Raw genomic sequence first — 23,468 nt, forward strand, 5'->3', positions numbered from 1 at the left:
GGAGCAAGATATTTTCTTTCTTGCTCTTACCCTGTCTGTGTCCCCATACATTAAGGATGTTTCTCAAGCAGTACAAATATGTGTGAAATCTTTTGATTGCCTTTGCCCTGTGTGAAAAGGCATTGTACACACTGTCCTTGACCAGTTATTGTTATGCCTTTTCAGCTAGTGGATGAATTCTCAGAGCAAAAGCACACTTGATGATGGACTCTAAGGAATGTAATTTGTAGAGGATGTGTACCTCGCCTTGTCATTGTATGTCAGAAGACTGCAGAATGCTCTGTCTGTGAGCTGTATTTTCATATTATATATGGGCTACATTCTTATTAACAGCCACAGATTCTTATGGATTTGCTGTATCTTTTCCCTGTTTTCAGGAATCTTGTTTTTTTTGGGCTGGAGAAAAATCAGCACATACTTGTTTCATTCATAAAGGTAATAATCACAAAAGAATCAGCTGTATCACAACCACCATTATGCCTGCAAGATACATTCCCAACTCTACACAGTATAACGGCACACAGTAACATCTTCCTTCTCTGCTGCAAGAACAGAAATCTACAGGGATTTGCCATAAAATGTGCAGAATTTCTGCAGATTTGCTTCACAATAGCTGTTTGATTTCTTGGCGAGGACGATGGGGGAAGAAGCGCGGTACATTTTACTTTCAGTTGTCCTTGTCTAAACACTTATTGTTTTAATTCCAGATACAGAGAGATATACACAGATATTTATCAGATTGTTAAAGGGAACTTCTTCTGCTGGTGGAACAAAAAAATCATGTAAACTGCACCTTGAAGTCTAACCCTTCTTGAGTGATAAAACAGTAAGCATCACTTTCACTAATCATCTTAATTTCAATAAGTAAATCAATAGCTAGAGTAAAAAAGACCATTTGGGGACTTTTAGCAGGGATGTCTAGAAACTAAAACACAGTAGCCATACCGTGCTTTTGGAAGACCCACAAAAAACTCTAGCATTAAGCCTAGATCATCAGCCGCAGTACTCCTAGGGGTGCAAAGGAATATTTACTTTTCACTCCCCCAATACTCGGTTCGGTACAGTCCTCTGACATAAATACATTAGCCTGAGGAGGGACATAGCAACATGTGGACTATGGCCCACCCAGTTAGCACCCATGCCCACCCAAATCTGAGCCTGTGTGAATGCCATAGTTAAGTCAATTTATTAACAGACTTTTTTTTTTTTAACTATGCATCCTGAAGGTGGGAACTCAGGAACTGGACAAACAGGTTTAATACTGCCAGAGGCAGAGCGGTTTGGAGCTTCACTCCAGCACTTGAAATCCAGAACAGAGTTATGCTCCGTCACTTCAGAAAGCTGCACTCTGACAGCTCTGCCTTGTCATTTTGTGAGCTCTGCTCAATTGGTGCTGGCTGCAGCACCCCACTGAGTGAGCAGTACAGAGTGGAAGGAACCAGCAGCTGGGACAGGCTTGGAGGATTCTGGGCATGCTGGAGTAAGTGCAAGTGACCCCATACAGGGGTGGCGGGGGGGTGGGGGGTGGCAGTGCTGGCTGCCCACGTCTTGCTGGTCAGGGTCTACTTCAACTGCAGCCTGCTTGTCCCTAGCTCACAAATTGGCACCAGTCTGGCTGCCTTTTACCTGCTTTTCAGGGGGGAGGCAGCAACAAGGGCCAGGGCACAGCAGCTTGAGATTAATTTTATGCCAGCAGAGCAGAAGTTGTGTAGGAGGTTGTGTAGGCTATGGCCTGGCTGGCGCTGCTCTTTGCTGATGAGCACTGCAAGGTGAGAGCATCTGGGGAAACAGCGGGAAGGGGAGACTGGGACTCAAGCCAGGTAGTGGGGAGAACCCTGAGGGGAAAGTGAGACTGGGCCATTGGCTGTCCACCATAAGTTGCCCACCCAAACTTCTATTCCTAGCTATACCACTGAGGACAGCTATAATGTATACCATCTGCCAATGGCCCAAAGGGAATTCCAGGGCAAAAGGAAGCCCTAAACATGCCCTCTTTCCCCCAGCCATGCTCCTATGCTGGTGGCTGGGAGGGAAGTGGCTAGGAGTTGGTATGTCAGTATGACACTGCCTGGTATAAGGTCTCAGGCCTTTTTCTGCTGTAAAAGTCTCAGCCAGAGTGAGAAACAGCCATGAGCTAAGTTGCAGAGAGTCACATCCTAATGTTTCATCTACATTTAATCTAAACAATGTAATACCGGGCTGCTAAGAAGGCAATCCTGTCCTAACAGTACCCACCATCACCAAATAAAGAAACAGATCTAAAGATGTTTGAAGAAGACTTTGTTTGACAGCATTCTGTCTGGCGAGAAACCACTTATCAAATAGTTGTGATTGTGAAATCTATACTTCTTTATTGTTTTGCCTTTACAGTCCCTACTTCTCTATTGTTTATCTGTATGGTCTCTGTTTGATTCTTTAATTGTTTCTGTCTGTTACTGTGACATTATGAGTGTAATATAATATCTCATTGAAAGGTAATATCTCATTGAAAGGTGACGGGGCCAGAAAGAGTTAATTAACTCACAGACTGACCGGACTCATGGCGGAACTTTAAAGACTGGTTAGGAAGATATGTAAATGAATAGAGCTTTGAAATGCAAGCCTGCATTGTTAGAGATAGAAGGGTAGATGTTTGTTCAGGTCTTGTGATGTAAGCAAACAAGTCTTGTCTATTGCTATAGCTTTGATTCAGAGATCAAACGAGGCATATTAACATTTAGGAAGACACTTGAGTGAAATAGTATTATTGTCTATATCTCTTTGAAGGTTGTGATAACCTGTATCTGAACTGTTTTATGGATAAATTATGCTGTGCTAATTGCCATGATGTTTGGAAGAAGGAAAGTTAAGCCTATTGTTTTCTCAGACCAAAAGGCTGCTGGAAATGTATAAACACCTTGGGACATGATCCTTCTTCATCTCAGATCTGCTTTGAGTTTCAAGAAGGGGAAACCCTAAGCCATAAGGATTGAGATCCCCAATCACTGACTGGAGTCACCCTGAACATGGACATTGGACGATAACCTATGGACTATTTCTAAAAGGACTTTTGGCCACTACAAACTCATCTCTGCTATGTATCTGAACCTCAAGAATTGAATGCAAGTCTGTATGTATATCAATCTTTTTACCAACACTCTCTCTCTTTTCTTTTTAAATAAATTTTAGTTTAGTTAATAAGAATTGACTTTAAGCGTGTAAAGATCTGGGTAAGATCTGAGCTATCATTTGCGTAAGATTTGGGTAAAAGATCTGAGTTATCATTTGACCTGGGTCAGGGGCTTGGTCCTTTGGGATCAGGAGAACCTTTTCTTTCATATGATGAAATAAGATTTTCAGAATTTATCACCACATGTTTGACATGTGTGTCTGGATGGAGACCTGAACCTGGGTACTTTAAGGGAACTGCATTATTTGGACTCCTGAGTAACCAGTGAGGTACTATAGAAGTTGTTTTGTGGTGGCTTGGTAAATCTAAGTATTGGAATATCCACCAGCATTTGGGGTTTGTTTGCCCCATCCTGTTTGCAGTTCACCCTAATTGAGTGACCTCAGTTGGCTCCCACAGTCGGCACCGTCACAGTTACATAGCTAATTTCACAAGATTTAAATCAGCTAAGGTGGTGGGGTGTGATTGGTTAACAAATTGTTTCGTAATGGGCTAGGATTGGTGAAAAATACTGTTGTGTAGTACTTTCGTTTAAAATGCTTGGTTATGGTATAGCTAATAGGACTCAAGTTTAACTATATAAACTGGGGTCCAAAAGGAAGTTCTTTGGAACCTAACTCTAGGACAGAGCTCAAGGTCAGAGTTGCCAGACCTGAACACCCTGCCAACCCCACTGTGCAGAAGCTGGAGCCTGAGACAATCTAACCTTGACTGGCCATCAAGAAAAGTTTGTCTGCCTCATTGGGAGTGGTGAGCATTGTATGCTTAGCATGTGTATTCTGTTTTGATAACTGTTAATAAACAGAGGTTAAGGATACTACTCTGTAAGGCTCTTTCACTGGTAAAAGGTCCCACAAACCTGCAGAAGGTTATGCCGTGAGACCAGGGTAAGGCTGGGTACTTAAATTCACCAGGTTTCACCCTGAGCCCAGGATGGGAAAGGATGGGGTGCCTTATGCCCCGAGCCCAAGCCTAAATTAACTGGGCTATACTTTGAGCCCAAAGTAGGATAAAGGTGGGGTGCTCTAGATTGTGTGGGTAACAACAGGGATAGCTTCCATTCTGAGGCACCTCACCCTTAGCGTGAGGCAGCCTTGTCTGTGCCTGCTGTGGATCAGCTCTCTGAAACCACCAGCCTCTGGCAGCACAGGCACTGCCTTGTAAGCCTCTGCAGGCCTTGATGTCTCTGTGTAGGTAGCAATTCACACATACCAAACCCGGAGTCCTCAGAGCTTTCCCTGCAGTGTCCAGCCCCTTATCTACTGGACACTCAGAGAATTACCAGGTCTGCCATCCCTAAGGGAACAGTACATACCAGCTTGTGAGAAATTTGGGACCAGCACTTTGCTTAACATCACAGCATTTAGATATATTTATTGTGAAAACAAGAATACGGTTATCATCAAAGAATGTAGATGGAAGTAATAGCAAGGAAGGATATTGGAAACAAATGGTTACATGTAAAACAATCATAACATGCTCTATAGAGACTAAACTTAACTAATGAGTTAATCTCCTGTCTAAAGAAGCTTATCACACCCAAGGTCTTCTCCAACATTTTCAACCAAGGCTGGCTGAGATTCTGGCTTAATAAATGCAAACACACTGTCCATTTCCTTTCTAGGTGCAGGATGTCAGGTTGTCTTCTTTACTTTCCAGAAATACCCCCAAAGGTCATTGTCTTTCATCGTTCATGGTGGTTGGTTTTGTTTTTTCCCCTTTGTGATCCTTTCCTGTTGACTTCATATCTCTTTGTTAACTTTTGACTTTGTATGTAAATGGGAATCCATTGTATTAGTTTACAATGCTTAATTTACACTCCCAACAGAGAGAGGCAAGTTTTTTATCTCCTATCTGGATTGGTCTAAGGCATGTCATATTTTGGTGATCTGCTTTTACATTACATGCTTAAGAACATAATTTTCTGGTACAGGCATGTAACTCCTTGCACAGTACGTCCATTCCACAATAATATGGATGACCAGTGTTACACCAGCTTTCATTTGAAACCTCACATAACATGATTTGATGAACCAGAATGTACATGCAAGAATCAGCAGATTCCTCTAACCCCTCTCTACCCCCTGGTCAGCTTGTAGTAAGAGGTTCTTGGGTCACCGCCAGCTCTGTGCCATTAGAGTGATCATCCAATGCTTTGAGCTGGCGATTCAATGTCAAGTGGCTGCAGTGCAGCCAAAGTTCAGAGTCTTAATATATCAGTAAGCCTTTTACTTTTTCATTGGCTCTAGTGTTGTAAGACATGAGACTTATTGGATGTAAATCAGGAAAGCAATATCAAAGTCAGTGGAACTATGCTGATTTTCACCAGCTGAGGATCTAGCCTGCAGTGGTTAAAAATCAAAATCCAATGCTTGAGTAAAAATCAGTCATTTGTAGGCTTGTGAAAAATACCAGCACAGCAATTTGTATGCAGTATGTTTCTGGAATCTTCACTTAAGACTTTATCAAAAGTATCAGGAAGGGTATTATAGATTTAATCTTCACAAAAGCTTCAAGGGGACTGTGTGCCAATTTGTATTTTAAAGCTGTAATCAACACAGCCCTATAGAAATATATATAAAAAAAATAGATGAACAAAGAGATGGCTTTGAGTCTTGTCTAAAGCTACAGGAAAAGAGGATTCCAGGGCTGGACAAATTAACCTCTTATTTCAAATTTTTGTCACAAATAACTAAATTGTAATTAGGAGCAACCCCTTTAAATTCTGTACAGCTCTCCTGCTTTGAGCAGGGGGGTGGACTAGATGCCTCCTGAGGTCCCTTGCAACCCTGATATTCTATGATTCTATGATTCTCTTCCAGATTGCAATGTTTTTCTGGACAAATGAACATCTTAACTAGGGATGTTTTGAGGACTGTCATTGCCAATATGTATTGTGCCCATTCCTAGCAATTGATGATTGTATATCTAGAATCATAGTAGAAATTGGAGATAAAAACTAGGGCACATGTTCGCAATTTCAATGGCCAGCACAGGGGGAGAAACTGTAGCTGTGAGCCATCTGAAGAAGGAGATGGAGTGACTAAGGTCGTAGGAGAAGAGGGAGTACTGAGGAGATCCACCTCTGAAAATAAAGGCTTGCAACATGGCAGATATGCTGCAGACCTTTGATCTCTATGCTGTTCCTGATATGTCGCTTTAGTGGTTTATTAGGACTAAATGTCTACAAATATGGTCCCAATCCAGCAACTTATTACACATGAACCACTGACTTCAGTGGGGGCTTCTTATGAACAGCATGGTATAGCCTATGACCCTGATTGGGCCTATGAATTCTCACTGGGTTAGAATACACTTTGGTGGAATACATTTCTTAGGTAATGTTTTCCCCTCCCCTGCGAGTTGAGGAAGGTGTCCTATCACACATTTGACAGTAACTGGTCTAGTCACATTTTAAATGACTTAGGGCTATGTCTACACTAGACCTCAGAGTGGCACAGCTGTACCAATGCAGCTGCGCTGATGTAAGATCTCTTGTGTAGCCACTCTATGCCGATGGGAGAGAGCTCGCCATTTGACTTAGCTGAACCACCCCAACACAGCCATATCAGCGAGAGAAGCTCTCCAGCCAACATAGCGCTATGCACACTACCACTTATGCCAGTGAAACGGATGTCATTTAGGGATGTGTTTTTTCACACCCCTAAGTGACATAAGGTTTGCTGACATAAGTGGTAGTGTAGACATGGCCGAGAATCCCAACATTTCCCTGGGGAGATTATTACATACTCTAAATAAATGCTATACTTTGGTATGCATGGTATCAAGGTTGCGGAGCAATTAGGAAAGCCTTGATGTCAGGTTGCTTGATCCCTTAATGGGTGATGCATTAACTGATGCAAAGTTATATATATATTTATGAGTATGTATAGTCTTGAATAGGATTAATAGATGGCAAAAGCAAAGTGCACCTTATGCCTTACAGATGTAGCACCCCACTCTCAGAACAAGAGAAAAACAGACAAGTACTGGACTGTATAGTTCTGTGGAAAGTACGCATCCGATGAACTGAGCTGTAGCTCACGAAAGCTCATGCTCAAATAAATTAGTTAGTCTCTAAGGTGCCACAAGTCCTCCTTTTCTTTCTCTCTATACAGGTAGCAACAGGCCCACACCAACCGCCAAATACTTGGAGCGTTCCCTGCAGTGACAAGCCCCTATCCACTAGCCACTCTTACCAGGTCTGCTATTCCCAAAGGAACAGTACACACCAGCTTGTAAGATTCAACAGGATCATCAATTTGCTTAACATTACAGCAATTAAACTTATTGTTTTCACTATAAATATATCTATTATCAAAGAATGTAGATGGAAGTAATAGTGAGGAAGTATATTGGAAACAAACGTTTACACGTAAAACAAAATCATAACTTGCTTTCTAGAGACTAAACAGCTAACTAAATTACTGCTAAACTCATTTGCGTAAGGAAGCTTAACTCACCCAAAGTTCGCTCCAACATTTTCAACCAAGCCTGGTTGACACCCCTTTTTCATGAAGTAAAAGTGCTGTCCTTTTATTCCCTCAGCAAAGGGAGCGTAGGCATTTGCTTTGTCTTCCCAAATATATTCAAGCATACTGTTGATATGCACTTCAAGATAAGGTTCTTTCCCCCCTCTGTGTTTCTTTTCCTGTTAGTTTCTTTCTGAAGTTATTTCTTACAATCTTTCATTTGCATTCAGTTCAGATTGGTGATAGGGCACCCATTGTGAAAGAGACAATACCCAATGTGCATGTTAACACATAGACAGATAGACATCTCCTGTTGGACAGAATCTGATTTTCACCTTTGCTGGTGACTAAACTTGGTACAGACTTTAAGAACATATATTAAGTATATATACATAATGCCTTATATACTGTCTGTATCTTCATTTCACAATGACATTGATGACCAGTGTGACACCAGCCTTCATTTGAGACTTCACATATTATTCTTTGGTGAACCAGAATGTACATACCAGAATCAGGAGAGTCCTGTAATTCCTCTGTACCCCCTTGCTAGTTCGTATTAAGAAGTTGTTGGGTCACAACATAGACTTGTGCTGAAATAACAAAATGCATGGATTAAAACCAGTTTAGTTATTTTAGTGCAAGTTTGTGTGTAGACAAGTCCTATGGATCAGCGTCTTTCAGTCCCCCTTTAAACACTAAGGAATAGACTCACAACGGGAGTTTGGTGTAGCAATGCTCAACATCACAACACCTAACTTTTAGGTACCTAGAAAATCACAGGAACATTGCTGTGATTCACAAAGCCTAGACTCTCCATAGAACAAATGGGGAGAGATAGGTGCCTTAGAATGTGATCCACAAAGCCAGCATGCTAGGCAGGAAGATCCCTAAACTAGCCAATGGAAGATGCTGACAAGTGGATGTATGCTAAGCTCCACCACTCGCTTTGAGATAGGTGCCTTCCTGCAGCCTGGCCGTAAAAATCAATCTCCATCTCTGCTTGGAATGCATGAACAGGGGAAGATAGGTGCTCCTCTGCCTAACTGGCATGTGGAGCCTGATCTGGGAGGCATGCTCAGGGGCTGCCTAACTCCACTTAAAACCAGTGAGGGAGAGGAGGTGCTTCCTTTAGCCTGGTGGCTAAAGCACATAGTGGTATTGCAGGGAGACCCCTAGTTCATGTTCCCCCTTCACTTTATGACACAAAGGAATTTAAAAAGGGATCTGTCAGCTCTCATCTGAGTGCCCTAGCCACTAGGCTATCCAGTCATTCTCCCTCTTCCTTGGCTAATTAATATTCAATTATTGAATTGAAGTGGAGCAGCTTCAGTAGGAGAGATTGTGGGAGACCCCCTCCCACCAGAGTATTTCATAGCAATAGCAGATCCTTATGTAAATTCCTTCTCATCAGGCAGAAGGAGAACTTGATGTGGAGGGAGAAGGGTCTCCCACATCCCAGCTGAATGTTCTAACTGATGGGCTAGTGGTTATAAGGGAGTATCCCCTGGCTGGTTGGTGTGGGGTTAGGTGGCCCCTGAGCACACCTACTGGCTCTGGTGTCATGTGCGAGTTACGCAGAGAAGTGCTTGTCTTCCCCCAGTTCATGAATCACTCTGGGGCGTAGGCAGGGACGTAAGAGTTAGAGTGAGGCAGCAGCATGCCCAGAACAAGAAAAGTAGGCACCTAGGGAATTTTGACTGTAAAATCTTACACGCCTACAGGTTCAGGCAGCTGCTGAGATGGAGTTTTGTGAATCACAGTGGTGCCTAAAAATAGGTCATAGGGACCTACGTTTGAGGGTTAAGTGCCTAAGAACCTTTGTGAATCTAGCCTTAAGTCTTATTGGGAGCAGGTTGTCATAGGCAGGCTTGGCTCCTTTAAGGGGATGGTGTCTGGTCCACTCCACCTGCAACTAATTAACTGCCATCCTGTAGGCCCTAATGAAGGATAGTTGGTCTATATATGTCAGTGGGGAAGTTCAGTGGAGAGAAAGTTAGAGAAAGGTGATAGAGGCTAAAAAGGATGTGCAGGAGTCTGAGGTTGGCTGTGGAGAAAGAATTGCAGGAATAGTGAAGGCTCTTATAAGCCTTCCCCAGGAGGGGTGAGAACAGGGTAAAAGACTGATTGGGAGTCCTAGATAATGCTGTCTAAAGCCCTGGTAGGGCAAAAGACTGTTTTGAGAAATGGTATAAAGTCTGTTTGCTTTCAGAAAATGGTATAAAGCTTTACGATGGCCAAGTGGGGTGGAAAACATTCTGTACCTAATAATGCTGTGTGAAGGTGTGAGGGATATCTTTTCCTCTAGGGGTCAGAGGCCTGTCACCAGCTGGCTGGCTAATTAGCCCCAGACTGGCAACTTAATCAATGGCTGATCCTCCTAAAAGGAAGAGCAGGAAATGGGAGAGGGGGTGGCCAGAGCAACTGCTGGGAGACGCAGCTCCAAGAGATAGAGGGACCAAAGGAATACTGGGGGAAGCCCTATGAGCACAAAGGGCTCTGAGCTAAGAGCCAGGAATGATTAGTTGATGAACTCATTGGGTGAGGAACAGGCTGGGGGGCAGGGGGAGAGAGAGGGGGAGGAAAGGACTTAAGCTGTACAGACTTTGTGGAGAAAAGCTGTGAAGCTTTGATCCCGTCTTCATTAAGAAGGGTTGAAATAAACCACCAGCAGTTAATTAGACTGGAGACTACCTTGCCTGGATTCTGTGAGAAGACCCCAGGTAGGATTTCTGTATGCTGGGAGCTGGCTCTGCAAGCATTGGCCTGGATCCATCTGGAAGAGAATGTGATATGGTAGGCCCAATCCTTCACATGCTGATAGAGAAAATAGAAAGGTAAAGTTGGGAAGAAAGGGGCTGGACTGGAACAGGCTGGCAGATAGAAAGGGGATGTTCGAGAGGTAACCCCATGACATGGGTGCTTTGACTGTCATTCAAAATTGCCTACTCTTGATGTCCATCTCTAAATGTTATCCTCAGATAAATGTATAGCTGCTATTTGAATTCAGTGAAACTACTTAAATACAAGAAGAGACACATCTGCTGTTAATGGCCCATCTAGTCTGAAAATACAGATTATGCTCCCTAGTACTCTATTAACTCATCTTGATACTGACTAGTTATGTCTATCTAGGCTGCAATCAGATTATCTATTATCTTGGTATTTGAACCACTCTTATGTACATTCTCATCTCTGATAGTTATTTCAGTAAAGTTAGAAGTTTCTTATTTTTACCACTGTGCATATGTGCTTATAACATCTTATAAAACTGCACAAAATTTGCACGTCAATGGTTCCTCCAATATAATATTGTTAGAACTTGAGGTAATATCACTGAAAGGGGAAGTTTTACCCAAAAGTACTGTAGGCAACTACTCTGTCAGAAATTCCATGGGATCTTTAATGTCCAAACAGAACAGGCAGGACTCCAGTTTTTAATGTCTCATCCAAAAGATACCCACATACAAAAAACTACATGAAACTCATTTGATCACATCTACCGCAGAAGGATGAAGAGCTGAGTTGACCCTGCCATGATTTGAACCTTTAGTTCTAGGGAGCCTAATTGGTTCAAGCTTGATGTTTAGACTTCAAAGCCTGCCCTCTAGGTAAAGAAAATCTGTTAAGTATGAAACAAACCTGACTGTTCCCACCACAGAAGGGGCTCAGCAATTATTTTTTCCTCTTCTTGTCTTACCAGCAGACCTGCCATGTGGCCAAGTAACTGCCTTATTCTCCACCCCATAATTAAGAAGTGGGAAATATTTTAGCTATTTTAATATTGTTAAAAGTGTGTTACAGAAAACTTAGATTCAGTGACTGTGTAGCAGTTCCTTACAGATGGCACATCACTTTTTTTCCTCCAAATATTCAAAAGAAAAATAGTCTTTCAAAATTCATCTTGACAGATCTAGGATAGAGGAATAACTGAAGCATAAATACCTTGTGTCTCGATGTATCTATTTTGTAACAGACACTATACTTCAGGAGGTGTGTGTGGAGGGGGGGAATGAGATATGAAAATGGTGATGACATATCTGAAATCCAGAAATCTGACAGTTACTGTCCTTGTATTTAAAGGTTTGCTTCATTTGTTAATTACTACATCATTTTTTTAACTTTTATTTTATTTTGCGCATAATTTTTCCATGTATTGTTTTTGCCTTTATTTCTGGCAAATTTGATGGGTTATTTCTTTTGCATCCAACACTGACAGTAGTCTCTGTACTACCTGTTCTCTACTCATTCTGTGCCTCATTTATGTTGCAGCAAATAAAAGATACTGTCTGTTGTCATTGTGCATAGCATTGTGTTTGAATTAGGGCTGTCAAGCGATTAAAAATGAATTGTGATTAATTGTGCTGTTAAACAATAGTAGAATAACATTTATTTAAATATTTTGGATGGTTTCTACATTTTCAAATATATTGATTTCAATTACATCACAGAATATAAAGTGTACAGTGTTCATTTTATATTTATTTTTATTACAAATATTTGCACTGTAAAAAACAAAAGAAATAGTATTTTTCAACTTACCTAATATGAGTACTGTAGTGCAATCTCTTTATCATGAAAGTTGAACTTACAAATGTAGAATTATGTACAAAATAACCTGCATTCAAAAATAAAACAATGTAAAACTTTAGCGCTTACAAGTCCACTCAGTCCTAATTCTTGTTCAATCAAAGGCTCTGACAAAGAAGTTTGTTTACATTTGCAGAAGATAAAGCTGCCCAGTTCTTGTTTAGAATGTCACCTGAAAATGAGAACAGGCATTTTCATGGAGCTGTTGTAGCCAGCAACACAAGATATTTATGTGCCAGATGTGCTAAATATTTATATGTCCCTTCATGCTTCAACCACCATTCCAGAGGACATGCAACCATGCCGGATCCGCTCAATAACAATCCAAAGCAGTGTGGACCAATAGATGTTCATTTTCATCATCTGAGTCAGATGCCACCAACAGAAAGCTGATTTTCTTTTTTGGTGGTTTGGGTTCTGTAGTTTCTGCATCAGTGTAGCTCTTTTAAGACTTCTGAAAGCCTGCTCTACACCTTGTCCCTCTCAGATTTTGGAAGGCATGTCAAATTCTTAAACCTTGGGTTGAATGCTGTAGCTATCTTTAGAAATCTCATATTGGTACCTTCTTTGTGGTTTGTCAAATCTGCAGTGAAAGTGGTCTTAAAACAAACAGCATGTGCTGGCTCATCATCTGAGACTGCTATAACATGAAATATGACAGAATGCATGTAAAACAGAGCAGAAAACCTACAATTCTCCCCAAAGAGTTCAGTCACAAATTTAATGCATTATTTTTTAAAAAACGAGTCCTTGTGGCACCTTAAACACTAACAAATTTATTTGGGCAAACACTTTTGTGGGCTGTAACCCACTTCATCAGATGCATGGAGTGAAAAATACAGTAAGCGGGTATAAATACGCAGCACATGAACAAATGGGAGTTGCCTTACCAAGTTGGGGGTCAGGGCTAATGAGGCCAATTCAATCATGGTGGATGTGGCCCATTCCCAACAGTTGACAAGAACGAGTCCTTCCTCAGCAATGGCTCATGTGTCAACGGAGCGCGGCACACTGAGAAAATGACACTTGGAGTTGGGTCCGCCATGCCGGGCTCTGAATGAGGCCGAAGTGCTGCCTCCATAAGCAAAACTTGGAGGTGCTGTTTTCTGTCTCTAAAGGTCCTGGGGCAAAACCCTCTACAGATCTTTTAACGGTCTCTAAGGTGACCATGCTTGAAGTGTCTTGGAGAGGAAGTATGCGGGTCCCTTGTTGGCATAAACCTGCCACAGTCTGAACATGGCTTAAAGCCTGGGGACTGAAGTGTACCCCAGTGTCGGGGAAACATGATGGGGTGGGGGGAACCCCCCCAAAGGAAACTTAAGAAAATCTACACTAAATATGGTATCAGAGGGGTAGCTGTGTTAGTCGGAATCTGTAAAAGCAGCAAAGAGTCCTGTGGCATCTTATAGACTAACAGACGAATTGGAGCATAAGCTTTCGTGGGTGAATACCCACTTCGTTGGATGCATGTAGTCATCCGACGAAGTGGGTATTCACCCACAAAAGCTTATGCTCCAATACGTCAGTTAATCTATAAGGTGCCACAGGACTCTTTGCCACTTTTACACTAAGTATACTACACTACTACTAAATCTAGCTATATACACAAAGAGTGATACCGCGAAGCACAAGCTTGCCAAGGCAAGAGCAATGAGGCTTTCCAGCTAGCCATAACAGGTGGTAAGAAAGAACTGGGGGGGGGGGGGCAGTTGGGTTGGCAGGGCACCATATTGGATGCCATGAAGGCTCAATTCCAGGGGGTGCCCAGACCGACTCTACGGATACTGCTAGAGGAAAAATCTTCCAGCTCTCGTGCACACGGTGCACGCACACCTGATTGGAATTGACATGAACAAGCACTCAAAGAAGAAATACTATTTGTTTTGTTTATCATTTTTACAGTGCAAATATTTGTAATAAAAAAATAATATAAAGTAAGCACTGTACACTTTGTATTCTGTGTTGTAATTGAAATCAATGTAATTGAAAATGGAGAAAAAATCCAAAAATATTTAGTAAGTTTCAATTGGTATTCTCTTGTTTAATAGTGTGATTAAAACCGAGATTAATTGCGATTAACTTTTTGGAGTTAATCGTGTGAGTTAAATGCAATTCGTCATCAGCCCTAGTTTGAATGTCATTTATATATTGATTGTAACAAGCAACAATCTTTTGCCCCGGGCACTTTCCTAGTGATTACAAATAGTAACAAAAGAAATCAGTTTTCACAAGGTTGTCAAATCTATGGCATCAGGATTTATACACGCATTGGGCAGATAGAAATACTAGTATGAAATTCACTAATTAGTGTGGATTGCAAGCTGCTTCCTGCTGAGTGAGGACAAGTGCTCACTAAGGCTTGATCTACACTTAAAACTTATACATAGCTATGTTGCTTAGGGTTTGGGGGGAAGGAGGGAACACCTCCTAGAGATACAGATATGCGAAAAAAACTCTCAGTGTAGATGCAGCTATGCTGATGGAAGAGTGCTGCTGTTGGTATAGCTAATGTCCTTCAGGGAGGTGGTGTCCCTACACTTGCAGAAAAACGCCTTCTGTTACTGTATGCTGCATCAGGGCAATGCCATCGCTATGCCAGCATAGGCTTTGTGGTGCAGACAGTCTAAGTGCCAGGGTTTTGAGTTGCCGAGTTTGAGCAATAAGGGGCCTGTTTTTCAGAAGTGCTGAGCATTCATAGCTCCACCTGAAATCTAATCTATAAAGCTACTACCCTCAGCTTTTGGTGGTGTTCCCGCCTCCCCCCCCCCTTTAAATTAAATAGAAATAGGATATTCTTAGCCCAAAACAAGTGTCTACACAGTCTTGCAGTAAAATTACAGAAGGCATTAATGAAAACTGGTTTAGGCTTGGTCTACACACCGATTTTGTACTGGTATAACTATTTCACTTAGGAGTGTATCATTTTATTGATATAGATGGGCACAGTTCTACTGGTATAAAGTTGCCTTCTGACAATACAGCTTATTCCTGTATGGAAATCAGCTATACCCATATAATCACACAGATAGGAAATATGACTGCATTCAAACTACAAGGCTTGTACCCTTAACTAGATCATTATAGTCACAGCAGTACAACTTTTGTGTGTAGGCAGCCAACCCCTTAGTTATTTGGTTTAATTTTGTATGTGAGCACAAGCCTCAAGTCATCCACCTCCAGTTACAGATCATGCACCAGGGCTCTAGGAGCTGAGAGGAAGACAGTGTGAATGGACACATCTTACTCTCTGCAAGCCCAGGACTGAGGTTGACATGAACCTTGAAGGGGCTGCATGTTCAAAGAATACGGTGAGAGCAGCATCGGCTAGAGGCAAGCACTACTGTTAAACTGGGGTCTCTGTTCATAGTGTTAATGGGGATAACAGGCTGTCCAGAACTGAGGGGGGGCATCCCTGTTAAGGAGATTCTGATGTATTCATTTTCCTCTCTGTGGAGAAACTAGATTCAGCAGAAACTAATGGCTCTTTTGCATGCAGTGTACAGAAGTATAATTTGAATTGCAGAGAATCAGGGTTGATTGAAATTCCTTCCCAGAGCTTGATTTCAAATCCTTATTCAGGCAAAACGCCTACTTAAGTCAACGGGAGCTCTGCCTGAGTAAGAACCCCAGGATTGTTCCCTGAGCCTAGTAATTTTCACAAAACTGTACTGTGCTACATATAAAACTAATAGTGTCTTTAGTACACTGGCTGCAAACTGTGTACTTTGGACATTCTGGTACAAAGTATTCTCAAAGTCTTGTTGAGAAAGGTTGGTTAGCTGTGGTCAGAGAGATGACTCTTTAACAGATTTTAAAGCCACAAACTTCACATGTTCAACCATGGTCTTTTAAAAAGGTTTGTTAAATAGGGAATTACACTTGTAAAGCCTCTCTTGTTCTGACATTTCTAAGTCAGAATGACTTTCAGTCTGCTGGACTTGCTGATTTACATTTCAAAGAACTTGAGTGAACACACTGTACTTTAGCTCCAGACATTTCAAGTGTTTGACCTAAAAAAAAAAGCCAAAAACCTACAGCCATTGTTACTCAAAGTGCTGACTCATGAGTGATGTCATGCTTCTGTAACTTGCTTAAGGGTTTAATTAAAGAGTTCTAAAATAAAATACACCATGGGCCAGATAACAGCAAGGAGAATTGGGTTGACAGGAGATTAGCAAAGGGACAGAGTTAGATTTTGAAGGAATATTATCCTCTCCATATCCCTGAAAATTCTGACAACTGATCAGAGAGCTGGATGTGTATACCTACGTGTTGTCACCATTTGTAAGTACACATAATTGTTTTATAATAAACTGACAAGTCTGACATATCTTTCATGAGCTCATGGAAAAGGATCTTTGGGCCCAAGCTGTGACTGTATAAAACTAATACACTGACATCAAGTATCCTGCCATAAAGCGGGTGATGTGCTGTCAATACCTTAGTAAGAGAAACCACACAGAAATGACAACGCTAATGTTCCTGGGATGTGTGTAACCTTCCAGAAAATAAGGGTGTGTGTGTGTGAGGAGGGGGTGGGGAGCGCTAGGGAATCTATTCATTTGTTTCCCCTGCTAATAAAGACACTTTCTTGTAATCAGGGAAGGAGGAAATTAAACCTGGCAAGCAAACTTAACTACATTTACTATTGGCATATTCATACTTTACTTTACTCCTGAAAAAAGTGTATTCTGCATATCTATGCAGAGCACGGGACTCAAGTTGTATAACTTGAAATAGGGGAGGAAGGGGAGACCGTCTAAGTGGGTCCCCAGGAATTTTTTTGAAAACTCCTGCTGTTCAATAGAGCCTACCTAGTACATTCCACAGGCAAAAACTTTACTGAAGTATTTTTTTGACTCCCAGGGATAAATCCTGTCTGACAGGAAAATTTAGCAATGTTATTCAAAGCATAGAAATCACCCCGACCTTCCCTCATTTTCAGAAGAGTTCTCAAGAGCCCCCACTAGCATATCAGTGTTTACTACAACACTGCACTTCATGTGAAATGCCCTTGCAAGAGTTGTGCTAGGTGGGGAAGGCCTAGCCCATGGTAAATTCTTTGCAAACTACTACAGTATTGTAGTATGTTCCATGCTTTCCTCTGTATACACGTTATACATACTTGTGCCAAAAGCATATCATAATAGTTCCATATATTATTAATGGTTTATGGAAGTGTATATATCCTTTACTTCTATAACTATTCTGCACTACATGTTTATCATGGATTGCCTTCACAAACTGAGAACATTAAACTCCTATGTTACCTCTGTCCTGCACACCTACAAGGTTGTGTGGAACATGTTTCCATAACTCAGACCTATTCAGCAGAAAATCATTTTACTTTTGAAATTTGATTTAGTACAATTACATTAGGTCTTCATGCAAATGAACAAAGTTAAGAGGCTGATGCAGCTGCAGTATTTTAAAGTGTGGTAGCACTAGAGTAAGTGAAATCAGTCATGAATAAAATTTAATTCTGAATTTATCCCCCTTTTTGTAGCTAGCAAATTCAAGGGTGTAAATATTTATAACTATTCATCAAATAGTTTGGATGGATAATTTTCAGACTTGAGTTTTTATGAAGTATCTTTCCGCTATTAACTGACCAGCTACAAAGCAGGAATATTTAACAAATTCATAAAGTTGAAGGCCAGAAAGGGGCATGAGATCATCTAATCTGACCACGTTTATCTCACCAGCCACTATGTCACTTGATTAGCCCTGTATTGAGCCCAATAATTTGCATTTGACTAAAGTATAACTTATGTTTTAGCCAGAACACATCTTGTAGTCTTAATTTGAAGAATCCAAAAGATGGAGAATCCACCAATTCTCTAGGTAATGGTTTAATGGTATTTAAACCTTTGCGGTTAAAAATTTGAGCATAATTTCCCATTTTAATTTGTCTGGCTTCTGTTTCCAGCTACTTGTTCTTGTTATAGCTTTCTCTGCTAGATTAAACAACCGTGTAGTACCTGGTATTTTCTCCCCATGTAGCTACTTATACGCTGTAATCAAGTCACCTCTAAATCTTCTTTTTGATAAGCTACATAGATTGATCTCTATAAGTCTCTCACTGTAAGGCATTTCTCCAAATCTTTGATCCCTGTTATGGCTCTTTTCTGCATTCTATCCAATTTTTCCAACATCCATTTTAAAATGTGAACAACAAACTTTACACAATACTTCAGTGTCCGTCTCATCAATGCCATATACAGAAGTGCAAATCAGCTCTCTATCTATATTTACTACTCCCCTTTTTAAACATCCATGAGTTGCACCTTGTACCTGATAATATTCATCTTTGTCTCAAGCCTATGACTGACTTCCCTGGTACCATGTGACTGTTTTTCTTGAATCCAAGATATTACAGGAAATGTATCACTCTGTGTTTTCTTCAGCTTTCCCTGTGTATAGAACCCTGATTTTTAAAAAAAAATGTCTGGGAAGAGAAGTGTTTTTCCTTCTTCTCTAAAGCCACTCTTATTACTATCAAGATCCTGGAGAGAGTCCCTGGGAGCACATGCAAGATTTAGTGGTGATTATCAAAGTTGGGAAAAGAGAGACTTCCATCCATCTGCAAAACATAAGAATTGTCTGGGATGGTAAAATGGGATTGCTTTGAAGACGAGGCTCCTCCAGGAATTACAAAAGTTTCAAACAGGATCCTGCTTGTCCCTGCTTCTCTGAGACTAGAAATAGGGTGTGTCACACTGTAGCTCACAACTGAGAGTGACAGAAAACATGGCAGACACCCCAACCTGGTGGTATATTCTATAATTAGATTTCACCGAGCCAGTAACAAATGTGTATTCCTGGATTACTATATTAGTTTTACCATGGAGTCAGAAACAGTCCCCTTGGGCTCTCCGGATAAACTAAACTTTTGATGAAAGGTTATTAAATCCAAAAATCACTTCACATTAGGTTACTCCCAATCACAAAGGGTCAGTCACTTACCCCAGGTCAATGGATACTCTCAATCTTACACCAAAAATTTCTCTGGAAAACAACCTAAAGTTTTATTAGCTAAGAAAAAGAAATTAGAGTTATTGAGAATTTAATGCAGGTAAAATATATTAACAGGTGAGTCCAAGTTTGTATGTCCAAAGTCATAGCAGAGATGTAGTAATCTGCTAGTTTTCCATAAATCTCTCAGGGTTACCCAAAGTAACTTTAGGGATCTGTCTTGTATCTGGAACACTCTCTGAAAGTGTCCAAACAGCTCAGAGCTATAGGATAGTTCCCTGGATCTATTTTTATCACTGTTTTCCCCAGAAAGCAGTCTGGAAAGTGTTTCTAAACACAGTTTGGGTCTGTGGATTTCCCATTGTCAAACACAATGACCCATGCTTTGAAGTTAGCATGCTTCTTCATTCACAGTTACAAGGCTCCAATCCCATTAGATGGTCAATCCAATTACAGAGATATACACCAATCATTTAGTTACAGCAATCCAAGCAATCTTTTATTAGTTTTCATGAAGATTACACCTCAAGTACATTCACATTTTAACACGACCACACTTAAATCCAGGGTTATCTAATTACAGGAGATATATGTATATATATATATATATATATATATATATAAAATGTAATGTGATCGTAAACAATCGGTTATAGGTAAGAGAAGACAATAACATTTAACATTTCTTTTATATCCACACACAAGTTAATTGTCCTATGTCTCCTAGGCCTGCCGCTTGTTCAGGGAAAGCCCCTGGCATGCTGGACCAGTTTGTTTATCTGGCATGTCCACAGGTTTGGCCGATCGCGGCTCCCACTGGCCGCGGTTCACCACTCCAGGCCAATGGGGGCTGTGGGAAGGGCGGTCAGCACATCCCTTGGCCCACACCGCTTCCTGCAGCCCCCATTGGCCTGGAGCCGCAAACCACAGCCAGTGGGAGCCACGATCGGCCGAACCTGCGGACATGGCAGGTAAACAAACCAGCCCAGCTCGCCAGGGGCTTTCCCTGAACCAGCGGTGGCCCGGCTTTGAGAGCCACTGTCCTAGGCTACTTAACATTTCTTTGATATTCATACACAAGTGAACTGGCCTGTAGCTTTGATTTGAGTTGATCTGTCAGCATCACAGGATGGCTAGCTTGTTTGTAATGGTCAGCTCTGGAGCAGATGATGGAGGATTTAATTCACGTTGTGGCTTTTCCATGGGTTGCTGAGACTGGAAATGGGACAAAGTTGTTCCTGGAATTCTTCCAGAGCCCCCTAGAATACCCGCTCGGGACGATGTCCAGTGGCCTCATTTGATCAAAGCTCTAGGTGTGACCCAAGGATCTCTTGATACCACCTGGCAGAGGGCACAGGGGGTGTAGAAAGATTACAGGGATCCCCTGGGTCTGGTGTATACATTCTAGTTCACAAATAGTGTCATGTAAGGTTTTGCTGAAAGCCTGTGTCACTATGTTCATCAAAACCTTTGCACAATTTGTGTATGTGTATGTGTATATATATTAGAAATTATGTTGTAAAGCCTTCAAGTTAGAGGCAGATAGCATAGCGTTAAGACAGGTTACATCAGGTGGTATGAGGGATTCACTTGTCTTCCTGACTGACCACTGTGTATTATGTGTCTTACCCTCAGTATGCAAATAGGCTTCCATTGTATGTCTACACTTAAAATGTTACAGCACGACAGCTGCAGCACTTCAGTTTAGACACTCACTACAGTGGTGGGAGAAGTTCTCCCATCTCTTTAGTTAATTTGTTACCCTAAATTTTAGATACCCAATTAAATTAGCCTACGATAGCGCTTCTAATTTAACAAGAGGGTAACAAGGTTGTGGCCCGCCCTAAAGGAATTGCCAGAGTGTTACCAGGGTACTTGTCTCCAACCCACAGAGGGCTCTCCAGAGCAAGCTAATCTTGCTAACCCCTGAAAGGACATGGATACAGCCTTCTGCTCAAGGATTAACACACACAAGCAGAAATTCTTTTGAAGCATGACAACAGAAACCTGCTTATCCAGCCTGAGTTGCATGATATTTTTCTTCTTCATTGTGGTCTAGTTTGACCTTCTGTATAACACAGGCCAAAGGATTCCTGAATTAATTCCTGCTTGAACTAAAGCGTATCTCTTAGAAAAATATCCAATCTTGATTTTAAAAACTTCCAGAAACTTGGTAAGTTGTTCCGATAGTTAATTACCCTGGCTGTTTTTTTTTTTAATCTGCTTTATTTCTAGTCTGAATTTGTCTAGCTCCAACTTCTTGCCATTAGATCTTGTTATACTCTGGTCTGCTTGATTGAAGAGCCCTCTGTTATCAAATGTCTATTTCCCATGTAGATACTTCAGGGGTAATTTGATCACTGTCTTTAATCTTTTCTTTTGATGAGCTAAATAGTGAGCTCCTTGAGTCTCTCAATCTATAAAGCAGGTATTTTAATACTTTAATTATTGTCATGGCTCTTCTCTGAACCCTCTCCAATTTTTCAACATCCTTCTTGAATTGTGGACACCCCAATTGGACTCAGAGTAACAGCCGTGTTAGTCTCTATTCACAAAAAGAAAAGGAGTACTTGTGGCACCTTAGAGACTAACCAATGTATTTGAGCATAAGCTTTCGTGAGCTACAGCTCACTTCATCGGATGCATACTGAGGAAAGTGTAGAAGATCTTTTTATATACACACAAAGCATGAAAAAATGCCTTCTCCCACCCCACTGTCCTGCTGGTAATAGCTTATCTAAAGTGATCACTCTCCTTACAATGTGTATGATAATCAAGTTGGGCCATTTCCAGCACAAATCCAGGTTTTCTGACCCCCCCCCCCCACCACCACCACACACACAAACCCATTCTCCTGCTGGTAATAGCTTATCTAAAGTGACCACTCTCCTTACAATGTGTATGATAATCAAGGTGGGCCATTTCCAGCACAAATCCAGGGTTTAACAAGAACGTCTGGGGGGGGGGGGGGGGTAGGAAAAAACAAGGGGAAATAGGTTACCTTGCATAATGACTTAGCCACTCCCAATCTGGGAGGAGGTATTTTTTCATGCTTTATGTGTATATAAAAAGATCATCTACACTTTCCACAGTATGCATCCGATGAAGTGAGCTGGTGCCACAAATACTCCTTTTCTTTTCACAATTGGACTGAGTGTTCCAGTAGCAGTCACACCAGTGCCAAATGAAGAGATGATATAACCTCCTTCTCCTGCTAGACATTCCCCTGTTTATAACGCCAAGGAGCATATTAGCTTTTTTAGCCACAATGTCACATCGTGAGCTCATGTTCAGCTGATTATCCACCAGGACCCCCAAACTTTTCTCACTATTACAGCTCCCCCAGGATAAAGTCCTCCTTTCTGTAAGTATGGCCTGCATTTTTTTGTTCCTACGCATATGACCTTACATTTGGACATACTGAAATGCATATTGTTTGCTTGTATGCATCTTATCAAGCAATCCAGGTCATTCTATATTAGTGATATGTCCTCGTTGTTTACCACTCTTACAATCTTTGTCATTTGAAAACTTTATCAGTAATTTTATATTTTCTTCTAAGTGATTGATAAAAAGTATTAAATAGCATAGTGCCAAGTACTGATTGCTATAGGGTCCCCACTAGAAACACACTGCTCAGTGAAGATTCCCTATTTACAATTACATGTTGAGGCCTATCTGTTAACCAGTTTTTAATCCATTTATTATTTGCCATGTTGATTTTGGTTGATCTGGTTGATTTGGTTGATCTGGTTCGGTGATTCGCAATTTATTTACCATTGTGGGCTGCATATGCAGCTCTCTGTGTTATGTGTGTATATATATATACTACCTGTATGGGCCTGAAGATGTCATATGGCCCAAAACTGTGTGCTGATTGGGTTGCAAGTGGCCTGCAGGTTGAGAACCACTGCTCTAGTTTCTTAATGAAAATGTAATATTATATGATCCTAGTTCATTAGAGAAGTCGTCTACATCTATATACATTTATCAACCAAATATGTCATGTCATAAAAAGAACAACTTCGTTTGACTGGATTTATTTTCCATGAGCCCATGTCTTACACATTAACTTTATTACTCTCTTTTAATTCTTTAATAATCAAGTCTTGCATCAGATGTTCCATTAATTAGCACAGGATTGTAGTCAAGCTGACAGGTCTATATTTACTCAGGTCATTCTGTTTAGCTCTCTTAAATATTGGCACAACATTAGTTTTCTTCCAATTCTTTGGAATGTACCCAGTGTTTGGAATGTACCC

At 41.1% G+C, this 23,468-nt stretch overlaps 1 protein-coding gene across 1 annotated transcript in view; it reads left to right on the plus strand.

Annotated features, from left to right (window-relative positions):
- Nucleotides 1–1,357: 1,357 nt before the first annotated feature.
- Nucleotides 1,358–23,468, plus strand: part of KYNU (kynureninase) — a 181,539-nt gene continuing 159,428 nt past the window's right edge. The window contains exons 1-2 of the mRNA XM_075117814.1: nucleotides 1,358–1,480; nucleotides 2,867–3,109. The gene's annotated coding sequence lies outside the window, so the exon portion shown is untranslated. The remainder of the gene's footprint in view (nucleotides 1,481–2,866; nucleotides 3,110–23,468) is intronic.

This window comes from Caretta caretta, chromosome 11, assembly GCF_965140235.1.
Source record: "Caretta caretta isolate rCarCar2 chromosome 11, rCarCar1.hap1, whole genome shotgun sequence".
NCBI classification, from domain to species: domain Eukaryota; kingdom Metazoa; phylum Chordata; order Testudines; family Cheloniidae; genus Caretta; species Caretta caretta.